The following is a 14,384-nucleotide window of genomic DNA, read 5'->3' as shown; positions in this document are numbered from 1 at the left end:
AGAGACGTGAAACATGGTGAAATGATGGGTTTGTGGGGAGATAATCCTTAAAACTTGTTGTCCATTATCTGTCTAAAACAAAGGGCTAATCTCATTACTGTTGGGAAACAATGGAGTGGTGTTAGCTCGAGATGATTCATGGTGCATGTCTTCATAGTACCACCATAAACGGTTTAGGAACGATTAAAAAAAGACATAAAAAACAACAAGTGGTTGACCTGGCCTCAAAACTCACTAGATCCCAAATTGATCAAGAATCTGTGGGATGATCCACAGAGGGCCCTCCACTCAACCCATCGAAACCAGTGTTTCTTTGAGAACAAAGTGTATCAAGGACAATTGGACTCGACAATAATTCATACGAATTAATATGGATTTGGAAAAGTGGATTATCTTCCGTGTCAGTTAGTTTAAGTTAGTTTTAGGTCATTTCAGTTATGATAAATGTAGCTCAATAAAAGATGCTAAGAGCTTTACTGAGAAGTAACATTAGCCATACAATATTGTAGCGTTAAAAGGATGAAGAGGAGTGATCACAAATATTCAGTTCATTGTTTTATTGTTATTTGTTGCTGGAACTGAAATAGTTATTGTCAGCCGTAACTACACCAAAACAACAACGTCGACAAACTCATCTGACAGCCCTCGAGAACTTTAGGTCTGACTCCATCAAAAAAATACAGCACAAATTAATATTACCTGACACTAAATGTGAACCACAACACCAGGTTTCAGTGTCTGGATTCCAGTTGTTTCTTAGTTATGCTACTTCTCTTTTCTTTTGGCAGTCAAAGTTATCTGTAGACGCTATTAAAGCCTATGATTCAAACTAATGCTGCTCCATGCTGACCTGTCACTTTCTGCCACTCAGTGGCCGTAACAACGGAGACTTCAGCTTCCGGTGACTGAGTGGCATGAGAGTGTACATTGGAACCTTGCTTTTCTGTCTTTCAAAGAAAAATGATGATGAAAAAAAAAATGTAACTTTCCTGAGCCTGAGTGAAATCAGGTGTGTTCCTAATTAGCTCCCTCTCCGTGGAAAGTGCAGAGGCTGAAGCAGAGTACAACAGTAAAACAAGTACAAGCGTACATGAAACACTTTTAGGTTGCAGTGCCGTTTGAAAATACTTTTTTTTTTGGTTTCACTAAAATATCGTTCTGAATCACTATTTGCACCGATGGTAAATCAGTCAGTTGAGCACTTTTTCGTGTGTTTGGTCTCCCTTGTATATATTCAAATATGTAACATGGCCTCGTGAAGCCACAACATACGTGAACACTTACAATGTGTTTACAGTGTTTAAATAGATCACATCAGGGTCTATTTGATTCTCTGTAAGAAGGAAGCAGGTGACAGTGGTGTGCTTTGCTGTGGGGGAAGCAATCTATTTTGGAGAAGAAAGAACATGGTTGTTGAGATTGCACTCTTTTTGGGCTGTTTTTAGAAATTTGACAGGTTAAGGCCACAGTTTCTGGAAAGGTGTTAAAATATTTGGGGAAAACTGTCATACGAGTGTCTATGAGAAAGACCTGGGAAAACTGGGACCTCTGAAATTGCCTAAAAGTGGTGGGCACTGACCAGCAGCAGTGGCTGCTCTGTAGGTATGAGGGCAGAGGTGACAGTTGCTGACAGCTAGACTGTTTATACAACAATAATTATTTTATTCATCCACAGCTCCATGAATAAGATGTACATAGACACATGTTTCAATAAAATACACTGAACCAAGCAGGCACATCCAGAGCGATTAGCGGTATATTTCAAAAGCTCAGGTAATTGTTTTCAGGAATCATACACAAACAGCATTAAGCTGTGTACGTGAGTCACGTACCACTGACTTACCTAATAGCAATGAGATTATCTCCCAGTTTGACACAGGCAGTAGGTAATAAACTTCGAGGATTATCCATCTAAAGACACAATTTCTTCACATTGCACACATCCTGGACAAAGAGAAATTCCATACATCTTCAGCAGCAAACAGCAGACTTCTTTAAAACGTTCCCCAGATGGACAATTTAAGCAAGTTATTATAAACAAATGCATTTATCCATTTAGGAAAATATAAAAATATAAATATGAAATATAAATAGAAGAAAATATTAAAAACAGTTAGAACTGAGCTAATAATACCTAAATAATTCCACACATTATCTATTAGATAAATCGTTCAGGTGTGTCTTTGTGCCTGTTTCCTCACCCTTGAAATGTGGCACATTTCCCAATAAGTGCAATTACCCAACAAGGTGCAATATGCAAATGAGAGCAATTCCTCTCCTGTAACTGTATATAAGAAAAGCTCAACCTCCTGAGCAACATTCCCACAATCCTCTTGACTATCTGACAGTCGGCTGAATTTGTGAAGACTTGACGGTAACTATGAAAATGATTTTGTCGTGTCTACTTGTGTCATTGTGCGTTGTACATATATATATTTTAGACTCCTATTCATCTAAATTATTGTTGTTTGTTTGACTAGTGTGATCACTGAAACCATGCTGAAGGTAGCTTTTGTGCTGGGATGCCTCTTGAGCCTCACTCTGGCCAGTCCTGTGAGTTTAACAGAAATGTGAATCTTAAATGTATCTTGTACTGTAGGATCTGAACGCCACATTTACAGCCTCTGTTTTCTCACAGCTTGAGCAGGGGGCCAAACGAGTTGCACGCTCTGACTCTGGTTCTGATTCCAATGAGGTGAGTGCGTTGTTTGTCTTCCAGATTTCAGCGTCCGATGCACCTGGCTCCCTTTTACTGTCACATAGCTGGAGAATCTGTCTCTACGCTGTGTACGCTAAACATTTTGGATTCTCTTGCAGATTACCAACGCCTTCAGTGTTAATCTTCAGGATCAGCTGCTCCAGTTGCTTATTCTCCTCCTTCAGCGCCAAACTACTAACAACGCTGCCACCACTCCTACTACTACTCCTGAATGCCTCAATGGCATGAAAAAGTGCTGAATGACTCTGAGAACACAATTCTTTAAACATGTAAACATGTTGATGAAAATCTCATTGTTCTCTGCACGATGTTCTAAATAAAAGCTTCAAATGGAAAATATGTTTGTCTTTCTTAAAACTAATATATGAGAAACATAATGTACGAATGAGACCTACTGTACATTAGAAATGAAGAAGACTTATTTGTTGTTATATAACTACATTTATGAGCTGTCAGGACGAGACACAAAACAGAATGAGATACGGCTGAAGCCAACTTTAATGAAAAAGCAAACAAACAACAAACAACAACAAAAAAAAAACACTCCTGATGCAGGAAAACCAACAAGGCAAAAGGACAAACAAAAGTACTCAGTGAAAAAGTTCAACAATGAAAAACCACTCCAACGGAGGGAAAAAAAATCTCTTGAGACAAAGAAAACAAACAGGCAAGATTTCAAGGTGCTATGCTGTGACAAACTGTGTGCGTTAAAAGGGTAAGTCAGTGGTACACGCACACGGGAAATGGGAAACAGGTGGAAGCAATCAGCAATCAGGCAAGATCATCGCTGTGCATTGCAATGAATGTGGAGAAGGCATCACAGAGGACCTCTCCTGGGGCCCGTTGCATAAAACCAGGATAAGGGATTAAGCCGGGATATGTTGGTTATCCTGGATTAATTTATCCATGATCCAGCTGCATGAAAGCAAGGATAGGGGAAAGTGGGATGTATTTTGACATAAGTTACCATGGAGATTTATCCTGTGGAGCTAGCCTGCTCCAGACCAGGCCAAGTTCCAGGATGTATTTAATCTCATCCCTTATCTCAGTCAGCAGTCACACAAATGGAAACAATATTTATTCCACTGACCACTACACATTCAACTAGAGCCACTGTCATTATTTAAACATTTGTGATCGTTAATTGCAATCATTGTAGATGATTTTGCAGTCAGTAGATAGTTTATTTTCCCATGGACTATATATATAATACACATTCCATAGAAATATAAATACACATCAAAGAGTAACATGATGTGTTTCTTTATTAATTAAGGACTTTTTTTTTTTTTTTTTTTTTTTTTTTTTTACAGCTATAAGTACAGACAATATCAGCATACACCTTCTGGATTCTTGTGAATAGTATATGTTGGGGTATTTACCATTCTGCAGGATGTTCTTATATTTGATTTTGACTTGCTGCCAAATTCGTTTTGGCCCAGTCTTATTTAATCTACACACACAGACACACACACATTGTATGTATGTAGATACAGAGGAAGCATGATCAATCAGCATACATACAAACACACACACACACATGCAAACACTTGCATAATTGCATACATGTAATGTATGCACTTAATTTCATTTGTAGTTTCAGCCGTTTCGTAATCAGAGTACACTACGTTTTCGGAGATGTTTGGATTCGTTGCGCCCAGGCTTAGTCACTTATCCCGGATATCTGAATCCTACTTTTATGCAACAGGCCCATGGACTACCAGCACCGTATCAAGGGCAAAGACAGCACCTCTACCACAATTGCAAACTGAGGAAAGCCAGAGCCGCAGGACATTTACCATACCAGTCTCACCTGCAAAACCCATCTGATCTCAACATCTGTCACATCGCTTCTAGCTTCCTCAGTCTGCTGCTATTAGAGAGGAGGCTGTGTCTTCAGGCCACAGAAATAGATAATCAGCCAATCACATGGCTGCAATTCAGTGCATTTAGGCATGTAGAGGTGATCAAGACAACTTGAAGTTCAAACCGAGCATCAAAATGGGGAAGAAAGGGGATTTAAGTGACTGACTGGTCTGAGTATTTCAGAAACTGATGATCTACTGGGATCATCACGCACACCCATCTCTAGGTTTTACAGAGAATGGTCTGAAAAAGAGAAAATATTCAGTGAGCTGCAGTTGTGTAAATGAAAATGCCTTGTTGATGTGAGAGGTCAGAGGAGAATGGGCAGACTGGTTGGAGATGATAGAAAGGCAACAATAACTCAAATAATGACTTGTTACAACCAAGGAATGCGGAATATCGTCTCTGAACACACAACACATCCAGCCTTGAAGAAGATGGGCTACAGCAGCAGAAGACCACACTGGTTGCCACTCCTGTCAGCTAAGAACAGGAAACTCAGACTACAGTTCACACAGGCTCAGAATAGACAATAAAACTGTCTTTGACCTTTTGTCTTTCAAATATATACACTATGAAATCTTTGACAGGTAAACAAATTAATATTTATATCATATATAAAAGTGACACCTTTTTGTACTTTTTTTGTACATCTCATAATAACCCAAATAAAACACAGCAGAGCCCAAGATCTTTCTGTGATCAACTGTACATGTTTCATGTAGAGCTCATGTCTTTGTAGGGACTGTGATGACCACAGCCGTGGCACAACAGTCCACACCTTTTCATTCCTTACTGCCTGTTGTCCTCATTGCCGACTGACTTGGTCCCTCACAGGGACCTTTGCAGGATCTTATTTTAACATAATAAACTTCTATTTGTCATAAAACAGAGTACAAACATTGACGGAGGTGCCCTGACATCATGTCTGGTTGAGTGACCTCCCCAAAAACTGAAGCTATTGTCCAGGTTCACTTTGCTGCTCGCCGTCCCCTCTCCCACGCCATCAATTTCTGTCTCTCAACTTCAGGTTGCACTGCAATGTCGGCTAATTGAAAATACTTCACTGTTTTCTTCCCTTTCACAAACACAAAACGTTCTTACACTTTGTCCTCTGAGAGACGACGGCCTTCAAAGTGCAACACGATTAGTCTCGCTCACGTTGCACTGATGGGAAATCAGTCAGTAGGACACTTCAATCATGTGCCAAGTGTTTCTGATGTAGTGCTGCTCATTGTACACACATACATGGGTGGAATTACTGAGTTGGGTGTATTTTCATATACTTGTATGTATTTGTATAATGGCCTTGTGAAGCCAAGGCCATTATCAGTGTTTGATCCCCTGTAAGAAAGAAGCGAATGGTAGTGGTGTGCTTTATTGTGGATGAAGTAATTTGTTTAGAGAAGGGAGAATTGAGTTTTGATGAAGCAGTTTACTCTGTTCAGGCTAAAAGGAAGGTATACACATCAGGGTACAGTCTCTGTTTTCATTATAGAGTCTCAGAGTCCCAAAATGTATTATCCACCACCAGATGAAGGGATTGCGAGCTTCCTCTGACTGCAGTCGGATGATTAAAAGAAAACTTTAGTATTAACAGAACTTGTCATCTACAAGGTGTCTGAGGTAGATCAACAACTCTCGTACATTTTGTTTTATTCATCCACAGCTCGATCAATAAGATGCACATAGACACATATTTCAATAAAATACACTGAACCAAGAAGGGGCATCCAGACTAGCTGTATATTTCAAAAGTGCAGGTAATTGTTTTCAGGACTCATGCACTAACAGCATTAAGCTGTGTACGTGAGTCACGTACCACTGACTTACCCAATAGCAATGAGATTATCTCCCAGTATTACACGGGCAGTAGATAATAAACTTCGAGGATTATCGCGCCAAACACACAATTTCTCCACATTGCACACATCCTGGACAAACAGCTCACAGTAGGCTTAGCTTTTTTGTAAAAAGTTCTTCAGATGGACGATTTAAGCAAGTAATTTTAAACAAATGAAACCTGTTTATGAGAAAATATTAAAAGCTCTTAGAACTGAACTAATAATGTTTTTTTTTTTTTGTTTTGTCTTTTGTACTACATGTTTGAAATGAAGCTAAATAATTCCACACATTATCTATTAGATAAATCGTTCAGGTGTGTCTTTGTGCCTGTTTCCTCACCCTTGAAATGTGGATGTGGCACATTTCCCAATAAGTGCAATTACCCAACAAGGTGCGATATGCAAATGAGAGCAATTCCTCTCCTGTAACTGTATATAAGAAAAGCTCAACCTCCTGAGCAACATTCCCACAATCCTCTTGACTATCTGACAGTCGGCTGAATTTGTGAAGACTTGACGGTAACTATGAAAATGATTTTGTCGTGTCTACTTGTGTCATTGTGCGTTGTACATATAATATTTTAGACTCCTATTCATCTAAATTATTGTTGTTTGTTTGACTAGTGTGATCACTGAAACCATGCTGAAGGTAGCTTTTGTGCTGGGATGCCTCTTGAGCCTCACTCTGGCCAGTCCTGTGAGTTTAACAGAAATGTGAATCTTAAATGTATCTTGTACTGTAGGATCTGAACGCCACATTTACAGCCTCTGTTTTCTCACAGCTTGAGCAGGGGGCCAAACGAGTTGCATGCTCTGACTCTGGTTCTGATTCCAATGAGGTGAGTGCGTTGTTTGTCTTCCAGATTTCAGCGTCCGATGCACCTGGCTCCCTTTTACTGTCACATAGCTGGAGAATCTGTCTCTACGCTGTGTACGCTAAACATTTTGGATTCTCTTGCAGATTACCAACGCCTTCAGTGTTAATCTTCAGGATCAGCTGCTCCAGTTGCTTACTCTCCTCCTTCAGCGCCAAACTACTACCACAGCTGCCACCACTACTACTGCTACTCAATGAAACCAGGGCATGAAAAAGTGCTGAATGACTCTGAGAACACAATTCTTTAAACATGTAAACATGTTGATGAAAATCTCATTGTTCTCTGCACGATGTTCTAAATAAAAGCTTCAAATGGAAAATATGTTTGTCTTTCTTAAAACTAATATATGAGAAACATAATGTACGAATGAGACCTACTGTACATTAGAAATGAAGAAGACTTATTTGTTGTTATATAACAACAACATTCATGAGCTTATTGATAAATTTTCAGATTCATAAGATCCAACAGAAACAAAGGAGGGTTACATACAGTGTTCAGGTATTTATGGATCTTTGAAAACATCAAGATTTAATTTGAACCTAGTAACAAAAAAAAGAATGTGCTTTTTCTAAGGTATGGGTAAATCACAAACAGAAATAGGAGCAGTAAAAATACACTTACAAGGTACAAACTAAAAGCAACACTGACAAAACACGTTATCGATGTCAAACTGTACCTTGGGCAGATCTCCAACTCTCCAACAAGAATAAGTCTCTCACATTCACATATAAAACCAAACTCCTCCCCAAAGTATCCCCAGTAGTAATAATGTCCCTAAAAGCCTGGCTACATCAGTCCATACAGCTGACCCATAATAACTCAAGTCACAAGCACTGGAGCACTAAATACTAAAATGTGTTAAGAGAGATTCTCACACCAAGACATGGTAATGCTGTATCAGTTAGCACACAACAGGCTAAATAGGTTAGCATACTGTTCAATGGTAGCACACACGGCCAACAGAAAACTAAACTAAAATGTAAATGACAACGCCACTATAGTTAAACACTGGTTGATTACATTACATAGTAAAATACAGACACACTGAAAATGTATGTTAGTCAAATAAAGTGTTAAACATGCTAACTTATCCCTGTGTTATTATTCCATATATATCCACCATATAGTAACCACCACGTTAGCCCTCATAGTCTCGTTATTCTGGTCTGTATTTAAACTGGAGAAAAGAGCAAGTTCATACAACGCACAAATAACATCATGTGAGCACACGTTCATTGTAAATCATTAACTCATATTAATATTAACATTAACCGTTCTACTTATATGAAACCACCCCAGATGGCGAGTGAACCAAAAGCCAGAACCAGTGGGTAAAACAGTCCGGGAAAAAATATTTGGAACACAACTGGAACTTTTTGTTTGTTTTGGCGAAAGGTAAAAACACATAATACTCGTAGCACATGGCCTGTAATCAAAAGAGTGATATTTAATTTATTGCAATGTCCACCCAAACCTCACATTCGTTTATTTTTTGAAGACCAATACACGTTCTCTGCAGCTTTCAGGCCCAAATGCACAGCTTTATGTTTTCTACTGCTGGAAATAGTCTTGTGATATTTAGCTGATTAACATTTAGTGCTTCGTAGTCTTAACTCAAGTCTTTTATGTGTCGTCTTTGACTTCCATGTTATATGTTTTCCTCTATTGTTCTCTTTCAAACTTAAAATAAATTTGCATGTTTCTGTGGCACTTTCAGGTCTGATAAATGGCAATGTTGTGTTCAACATTTACAAGTGAATCAGAATATCTGAGACAAAGAAAGCCCTGATTATAGACGAATTAAAGTGAACATGACTGGGCGGTGCATATCAGACTGACCGCATGTCTCCGATAATTGCCTTGCAAAAATGTTTCCTCACCTTGAAAGGCGGAGGTGGAAGATTTCCTAATACTTGCAATTTCCCAACAGTGCTGTATGCTAATGAGATTAATCTGCTCCAGTTACTGTATAAAAGAAAAGCCCATCATCTGGAGCAACATCACCACAACCCACTTGACTATCTGCAAGACAGTCGACTTAAGTTGTGAAGATCTGACAGTAACTGTAACATTCTCTAATAGTGTCTATGTTTTCAGCATGATGTTGTTGTGATGGTTATTTTACTTTTGTTTTAGATTCATATTCATCTGTATTTCCGTGTTTTTGTGTGTTTACCAGATTCCTGAAACCATGCTGAAGGTCGTAGTTCTGCTTGCGTGCCTGCTGAGCCTGGCTCTGGCTAACAATGTAAGTTTAACAGTTTCGCTATCTGTGAGAGTGTCCATGTTTTGTAAGTTCAAATGAACCTATTTTTTTTTTCTTCTTACATGGTGACTTTGCACCTAAACGAGTTGCACACTCTCACGTCCGTGGGGTGAGGGTCTTGTTTGTCTAGATATGTGCTTAGATTTAGACATTTAACATATGTGACTGCCATACCTCTGTCCATATTACAAGGGAATCACTCGCGTCCTCTACTGTATATGTGATCTCAAATGTTTCTCCAGCAGGGCAACTGTCAGTCTCATCACCATCGCCATTGCCACCATCCTCCACCTCCTGCTCTGAATAGACAGTTGCTCCAGTTGATTCTTAAGCACCTTCAGCAACATGCTGCGGCTACAACCACTACTACAGCAGCAACCACCGCCACCCCCACTGCAGCAGCTACTAATTCTTCCACCGTGGGATTGACATAAATCTGAAATCTAGATGTCAAGGAACAACACTGCTTTGAAGTGATTTCTGTTTGCTCATTATTTTAGTAAACATGTTAATCTTGTTCTCTGCAGTATCTCCTAAATAAATCAGAAATGGAAAGCATGTGGGGTATCCGTCTTTGTTTTTCTTGATATTCATATTTATGAGAAACATTATACAATATGAAATCTTTGATAGATGAACAAATGAACCAGTGACACCTGGAACAAAAGTAATTTGTTTGGTGAAACACAATAATAAGGCTTTTGTACTTGAGAAATCTCCTAATAACCCAATTAGACACGGGAGAACACACCTTTCAATGCTCAACTGTAAATGCTCTACACAGGGCTCACAGCTTTGTAGAGACCTTGCAGGATTTTATTTTAATATTATATGTATCATAAAGTAAAATACAAGCATAGATGGAGGTGCCTTGAAACATCTGGTTGAGAGACTTATTTTTTACCTGTATGTCCTCACCTTTCTAATGTGGCACACTGAGCTGCCCTGTGTGTGAAATGTGCTATAAAAATAAAGCTGCCTTGCCTTTCTGTCTGAAAGCATGAAAGGTCTAAAATAAAATAAAAACTACCCTCTATGATTTTATTACATCCCAAATTATTACATCCCAAAACAGAAATCCCTCTGAATGCTGGACAATTCAAAGAAAAGTTACACCTTTGCTGTGACTGAATGGCATTAAAGGGAAAACGTATCCTAGGTTAATAAAAAAAAAGTAAAAAAAAAGTAAAAAATAAATAAAATACAGAATAGTAGATGGAAAAAAATAATAACCAACTGGGGTATTTTTCCTTACTGCCATTGCCAAATTTGTACCCAATGTATAAATTACATATAATATCCAGTCATTGCACTAATCATTACCAGGTGTGTTTTATGCATATATTTATTCCAATTTGTGTATTCTATGTTACTTAATTATTTAATTGAGTTCTTGAACCCAGTCTTATGCCGTTGTTGCCTGCTCTGTGTGCCCTTAATTTTGGAGGCCAGGTCAATACCTTGTGCTGATCTGAGTTGTTCCTGTACTGTTTGTGTGTGTTTGTATGTGTGTCTGTGTCAGACTGCATCCTGCTGGATGTGCAAATATTTCCTCACCTTGAAATGTGGTTGTAGAAGATTTCCTAATACTTGCAATTTCCCAACAGTGCAGTGCTGCCATCAAGGAGTGCCATTGCTCTGAAAACTTATGTGTCATCTTTAATATGAAAAATGTGGAGTAACACTGACATTTTCAAGTTTATTTAAACTGAAAAGATGACAGAAAACCAGAGGGAGGCAATCAAGAGGCCAGTAGTGATATTAAAGAAAATGTAACTACTTCTGGTGAGTTCTAGTTGCTCTCCAAATATGATAACTCTATTCATTATTAAACTGTCTGGGTTATGAAGTAGGGTGGTAGGATGCACTATTTGTTTTTCTGATTAAATACACATCCAAGTCTTTCTAAAAATACATACCCCGTCTTCCAAAACTATGTGGAAAATGGTGGTCTGATTAGACCAGGATTTAGGACTCATTAAACAGAATGCTTAGTGTAAACACAACATAGCACATCAGCAAAATATCGTACCCGCAGTGAAGGAAAGGTCTTGCTGCACTGTGACAAAACGCTATGAGAGGCCTCCAGGTCTGGTCATACAAGTGATGATAGCAAAAGGTAGCAAAACAAAAGGGCTAAAACTCTAGGGGGTAGGAGACAGCTTAGATACTACTAAGTTATCATTGTTAGTCACATGGGGATGTGACCCTCTGGACAACAGCAAGAGCAGTGGCGATTCTGGTTAGGACATTCTTGGGGCCAAGCAAGAAAATCTTATGATGCAGTCCCGAAATAAAGTAATCAATGCCCTCGTAACAAAAACACAGTACATGGAGAAAACCCACTCTAAGAGCAAAGGCCCAAGTCAGACTCAAACCCAAACCTTCTCGCTGGAAGGCATTAGTGCTTACCACCGCACAACCTTGCCAATGACCACATATCATATCATATCATATCATATCATATCATATCATATCATATCATATCATATCATATCAATAGCACCACCAAATGGCAGTGCCAGCGGACTTCCCATACACAGCAATCAATATACAAAGTCAACACATATATTATACCACAGTCAAACAGCCATTTCAGTTCCACAAACAGGTAAACAACACCGGCCCTCGCTGAGAGCTACCTTGTTGATCTTTATTGAGTGGAGTGACCTTGTGTGGCAGGGAGGGCAGTGCAACACCTTAGTGAATAGAGGGGGAGAAAAAAGGACAGATACATTTTTAACAGCTCTGTGTTAACCAAGTTGTCTGCTTAAACCACTTGAAACACCTAATGTTGTCTTTTCCCTCTTGAGAAATGTGGTCGATGTCCCAAACCTTTTATCTGCTCAAGTGGTGAACCCCTAAATCACAGACTAGCCTGGTAGTCAACTTGATTTATCACTCAATTAATAAATTAAACTATGAAACTGAATTAGCTCCTGTTACCCTCTACTATATACAGTCAATGACGTTAGACCTGTGCAGTCCCCGCCCCTTGCTTCAAATCAATCAACTTACACCAAAAACTTATATAATCCTTCCTTGCACAGCAGCGCCATCTGGTGGGGTCATGCCCCACCGGCCCCTATTGGAAAGACGCCACATGTAATAAAGAAATGCCTCTTAATCAGAGACTGACGCGGATGGAGAGTAATGAGGTTGCATTGGTATTAGTCAACAATTACTCATACCAGGACACGATGTTAAAGGTGAGTGTAAGGAACAGATACATCAAGGAGGATAAGAGGCCAGACGACTGTCAAACCAGATGAAAACATGGTCATCATGTTTAGAGTAGGAAAGGCTGGCGGTATCCCACAAGAGGCAACCTGGGACATGTCATCTGCGTACTTCATGAGTGGCTACACAGGGCTGTTGAAATACCTCATTAGTCTGCATGATGAAAGGCAGATGATTAAAACAACCCCTAATTATTGAGTTTTTTCTTCTGTTTAATTGTTTTCTGGTTAAGACCGTGTTGCAGGTGAGATGACCCAATTAATTCCTTCTGAATGAGGCTAAGCCGGGTGGAGTGAACACACCCTGGCCATAGTCAGTAGACTACAGCAGTTAACACAATCCTGCTCACACATTTACACAGTCAAACCATCTGAAGCCCTGTGTGTGTTTGTTCATATTTTAACACTTGAAAATGAACCTGAGAAAGATTAATGAAGTAGTTTAACATGTTGAGATACACTGTTTTTAGCATTTAACTACATTGCTAAAATCAAAATTTTAAATAAAAAAAATTACAGTTACTGTCTTTTTTAATCCAAATGATTTTCTCAACACAAGTTGCGTGTATATTTAAAGTCACAGCTCAAATCTGTATCCGCACCGTTATGCCAGGCTTTACATGTTGCAATCTGTCCACACATGACACAAGAAGGTTAATCTGACACTAAATCAGCCATGCATTTCAGAAAATAAGATCTGGTTCCTACAGACACAGGGGAATTACAGAGGATGTAAATGTCAGAACTAAGTAAATATATTTCATCTTTATTCTTTTCATATAATATCGTCGCTTTAGGACCAACAACCTATCCTTAAACCATTTATACCATAACTCAGTGAAGATCTTCACTATGATCATACTCTGAATAAATCATAAAATAATTTGCTACTCGAATCCAAATGTAAGCAATAAAGAACCTTGAAAATGTAAATGTGGCTTGGTCTTTAATTGATGAGTCTAAAAATTGTCTAAAATCTCAGTGAACAATACAAGCAGTGAATATCTCATTCAAGTATGATTATTGATGTGGAAATGAATAATAATATATATTACAAAAATCAACTGGAGCCTATAATTTCACAAAAAGACACGTTTTATGGCACCATGAGCAAAAACTGGTTCCTCTGAAATCACTGGAATAAGTGGCCTCGATGGACATACCCATAATCGGTGAACAGAAGACACATAATTCAGATTTTACCCACAACAAAGAGAAGCAGCGCAACCTCCAGAAATTATGGTGCAAAAATAGCACTGTGTAATTATGAGTCACGTAATATCTTTGGCATCTTTCATTAAAAAGTAAGCGCTGTGAATTTTGGAAAACTTGGCTGCATATAGAGATTGTAAAGAAAATGTTTTATTATCATATGTTAGACATTACCATGATGTGATCACACTCTTAATACATGTAGAAGTATCTCATTTCTTCATGGTCCTTAATTAATAATTAGAGATTATATTATTTCATAAATACACAAATATGAATTATACAAACTTTATATGACATTAAACATTAAAACAGTTAAAAGAATTCATTAAAAAAATGGTCAAAGGATTCTTGTAT

At 38.5% G+C, this 14,384-nt stretch overlaps 1 long non-coding RNA gene across 1 annotated transcript; it reads left to right on the top strand.

The window, feature by feature from the left end:
- Positions 1 to 9,323: 9,323 nt before the first annotated feature.
- Positions 9,324 to 10,093, top strand: LOC125004668. The gene is made up of 3 exons (XR_007112373.1): positions 9,324 to 9,375; positions 9,490 to 9,558; positions 9,819 to 10,093. It is a non-coding gene; the product is annotated as an uncharacterized LOC125004668 (long non-coding RNA).
- The last annotated feature ends 4,291 nt before the right edge of the window (positions 10,094 to 14,384 follow it).

Source organism: Mugil cephalus, chromosome 2, assembly GCF_022458985.1.
Source record: "Mugil cephalus isolate CIBA_MC_2020 chromosome 2, CIBA_Mcephalus_1.1, whole genome shotgun sequence".
Lineage (NCBI taxonomy): Eukaryota > Metazoa > Chordata > Actinopteri > Mugiliformes > Mugilidae > Mugil > Mugil cephalus.
Note: the sequence above shows the minus strand (reverse complement) of the source record. Positions and strands in the feature narration are given on the sequence as shown.